Raw genomic sequence first — 4,577 nt, forward strand, 5'->3', positions numbered from 1 at the left:
CGAATAATTTCTGATAGGGGAACGGCTTTCACAGCAAATGGTTTCAAGCAATATTGTCAAGAAGAAGATATAAAACGTGTTTCAACTACAACAGGAATTCCTAGAGCTAGTGGTCAAGTCGAACATCTTAATAGAACATTCATACTGTTGTCAGCAAAATTAGTTGCACCTAGGCCCTGTGAATGATGTAAGTATTTAGAAGTAGATTAACAATGTTTGAAATGAACAATACATCGAAGTATTGGCACGTCACCATTTCATCTTCTCTCTGGGACACATTCACGTCTTAATGTCATCTTGACATCCGAGACATACTTGAAAAGGAATGGATCGCACGTTTTCAAGATAAACGAGATGAAGTACGACTCAAGCAAGCAAAAATATATGCAGAATTCAACGAGAGAATAGGCGAATATTTAACAAGAATAGACGAAAAGCTAGAGTTTATCGTGAAGGAGATCTAGTAGCAATTAAACATATGTAACAGAGTCCTGGTCAAAAAATAGCTCATAAATACTTCGAATCGTATGAAGTTGCACAAGTTTTACGCAATCAACGACTTGTAGTTCGAAAGGTAGGGGAAGGAAAAGGACCCCTACATACATCTACGTCAGCAGATTCTATGAAATCGTGGATCGAAGAAATCTATGACATTTATCTCAAATCAAAGACGATAGGAATGAAGACATTCTGGACGAATGTTCATACAGGATAGGCATGCCGAGTGAAGGATAACGAAATTATCTTAATTTAAGAGCTAATCAATAATTCAAGTTTTAAATGTTAAGTGCGTGGAATATTCTAGAATGCGAGCAAGAGCGAATGTGCGAAAAAAATGAGATTTCGTGTGTACGTTTCAAAACGATGAAGCAGTTGTTCATTAGCAGTCCATGGAGTAATATCTCAGTTGAAAGGAACTATTTAATGATTTACAAAACCTTGTAATTGTCTTTGATTAATGAGTTTTCTACGTTATGCACAGAAGATTGCAGCTTACTAAATTCGATACGTACAAATGAAATGCACAGTCGCATTGCATGGAGCATTAGAACTCCATTGCTTTGACAAGTAGACACTATAAAACGCCACCCTGTTGCATGGAAGTGTAGAATTCACAACCTTATGAAGTGTAGAAGCAGATGAGCATAATGCTACGCATACACGATTACACCTTACTTTAAAACGTTGACATGAGATGCGACATCGCATTGCATGGAGCATTAGGACTCTCCTCATTTGACACGTAGACATTATGAAGCTCCTTCCTGTTGCATGGAACAGAAACACTACTACTACTCGGAACACTACTCGGAAACATTGATGTGAGATTTGCCACCGCATGTCATGAAGCATTAAGACTCTGTTGTTCCAACAGGCAGACTGTATGAAGGGCCATCTTGTTGCATGAACATGTAGAATTAACATTTTTTTTGAAGTGTAGTGGCAGATGAGTATAATGCTATGCATAACAGCTTACTACCGTTGGGTTATTTCACATGTCAACGGAGAAACAAAAATGAATCTTGAGTTAGGAAATAGAATCCAGTATATAAACTATGAAAGAGTTCTGTCGGTTCGAGTAGGGTTCACGACTGTTTATACCTAGTGGCCTGAAAGGAAAGCACGTGCAGAGTTTGCGTCGTCTATTTCTTTAGGGGGACACTATATTTCCTATGCGGAGTCCCCACAATTATTAGAGTTTTTAAAACGTAAAGACGTACCTTCAAACCTTAAGAATAAAGTTGCAGACTATAAAAAACTTTGGACAGCTTTTCATTTATATTTACCCATAATTCAATAGGTTATGGGCCTAGTTTACGTATTTTAATAGTAGTAACACTTTAGTAGATATTCTTTTCAATGATAACTTTTCTGTATGTGACTATGTGATTATATGTGTAATATCAGAAGTATAAATAAGTGATTAAATTGTAGAAGAAACATTGTTAGTGAATATAAACCTTTCTTTAAGAAGAAAAAGGAGAAATCTGGAAAGTGCAAAAACCAAGAGAAACATTAAACAATTTGATGGTGATTGCTACAGTATGTGACAATTGAGAATTGGTGCACGGTTAAGCTAATTGAATAATTATTGATGAACCCCTTCCAGTAAGAATATCTGAAGATTGGAGGAAAGCAGAGAGGATTGCGAAAGGTGTCATTGCTGAATGTTTGGCAGATTCCTTTTTGAGCTTCGCAAATAATGCGAAGACTGCAGCTGAAATTTTGCAGAAATTGGATGGCATATATGAAAGGGAGAGTTTAGCCACGCAATTGGCTGTTAGAAAAAAACTATTAAGCTTAAAACTACAGGCAGAGCAGCCCTTGATCAAATGTTTTACAACACTCAACGATATAATCACGGAACTCTTAGCAGCGTGTGTAAAATTAGAAGAAACGGATAAAGCTTTCCATTTACTGCTAACCCTTCCAACGTGCTATGGCGAGTAATTACGCCGATAGAACGTTTTCCGAATACAACCTAACATCAGCGTTTATAAAAACTCGTTTAATGGTCCACGATGTAAAATTACGAACAGGCTGCTCGACAAGCGAGAATGTATTACATACTCAGAAGATACATACAGATAGAGACAATTTTAATCCAAAAGTACATAAAAGACAAACCAATAGAAACGACAAAATGGGATAATTTAAATGGCCAAAGAAACGATAAATATAAAATGCCATCATTGTGGACGAAAGGGCATAAAATAAAAGAACGTTTTTATTATTAAGAACGGTTGAGCACGCGGGAAAGAAAAAGGTAATCGCCCAGGCAGCTCAAGAAACAGAAGAATTGGATATTGAAAAGGCTGGGACATCCTCGTTTGCCTTTATGACGGGGTACAATGAAAATGGGGAAGACCATAAAAAGAAATTAAAGTTTCTGTTGGATTGCGGAGCGTCGGATCACATTATCAAACGTGACAATGTCTTTCCGACATTCGAGGAATTGAGTACACCCTTGAAGATTTTGATGGCAAAAAGGTGTTATCCGTTAGAAGGATGCAAGAAGCAGGAATGTACATCGTATTTGTGATAGATGGAAACGCTGAGGTAATGAAAACTGGTCAGAAAATAATGAAAGGTAAGGGAAAAAATAACTTATCTATTACTGATTTTCAATTGGAAAATGGTGAAACATTGATTAATCACCAGATTCATAGTGCAGTAAATAATGACTACGAACTGTGGCATCAGCGTTTGGGCCACATTGGAAGATCAAAATTCGTAGAATTGAACAAAAATGTGGTCAGTGATGTAAGTCATATTGAAATGATAGTGCCGAATGATAATTTATGTGAGGCTCGCATTAAAGGTAAGCAAGCACGATTATCACTCGAAAAGGTAAAGAATATGGAGCATGTAAAGTGACTATTGCTTATTATTTATTCAGATGTATGTGGTTTTATTATTCCTTCAACTATTAACGGAAAGAATTATTTTCTCCTATTTGTGGACGAATATACACTTTACTGTGTAACATATCTGATTACATATAAATCAGAAGTATTTTCTGCATTTAAAGATTATGTAAGTAGAAGCGAGGCTCATTTTAATTTAAAAGTTGTTCACTTGTATAGCGATAATGGCAGAGAATATCTGTCAAACGAGATGAAAGATTATTGTGTAGAAAAAGGTACTAGTTACCATCTAACAGTTCGGCGAACCTCCCAATTGGTGTTTCTGAGAGAATGGTCAGAACTATAACAGAAAAGGCACGCACGATTATAAGTGGTGCCAGTTTGAATAAAGTGTTTTGAGGGGGAAGCAGCTTTAACTGCGACGTATTTAATAAATTTGAGCCCAACAAAGGCTTTAAAACAAAGTAAAACGCCATTTGAAATGTGGCTTGATAAAAAGCCAAAAGTAAAGTATTTACGAATTTTCGGTTCCACAGCTTATGTTCATGATAAAACCCGAAAAACCATGTTTGATGAAAAATCTTGGAAGGGCAACAGAAATAATGACCAAAAGATAATATTATGTCTAATGATTGTAAATTCTACTGTTCCATGCAACGGGATGACACTGCACAGAGTCTGCTTGTCAAAACCGAAGAGGTCTAATACTCTGTGCAATTCAAAGGCGCATTTCATTCCAAATTTTCAAAGTAAGTAAGCTAAAACTTCTAAGCAAAGCATTATGCTTATCTGCTTCTACATTTTCAAAGATTGTGAATTATACATTTCCATGGAAGGGAATAGTGCTTCATAGTGTCTGCGTGTCAAAGCAGAAGAGTTTACTACTCCACGCAATGCAATAGCACTTCTCATTTCAACATTTCAAAGTAAGTGAGCTATAATCTTCTGTGCATAGCATTATGCTTATCTGCATCTACACTTCAAAAGAATATGAATTCTACAGACATATGCATCGGGACGGCGTTTCATAGTGTCTACGTGTAAAAGTAATAGAGTTCTAATGCTGCATGCGGTGCAGTGGTATATTTCATTTCAACGTTCGGAAGCAATAACGTTGTAATGTTCTATGTATCGCATTATCCTTGAATTTACGTTACCTACTTACCTTACCTACTTCTACGCTTCAAAAGATTGAGAATTCCACTGTTC

Source organism: Xylocopa sonorina, unplaced genomic scaffold, assembly GCF_050948175.1.
Source record: "Xylocopa sonorina isolate GNS202 unplaced genomic scaffold, iyXylSono1_principal scaffold0140, whole genome shotgun sequence".
Lineage (NCBI taxonomy): Eukaryota > Metazoa > Arthropoda > Insecta > Hymenoptera > Apidae > Xylocopa > Xylocopa sonorina.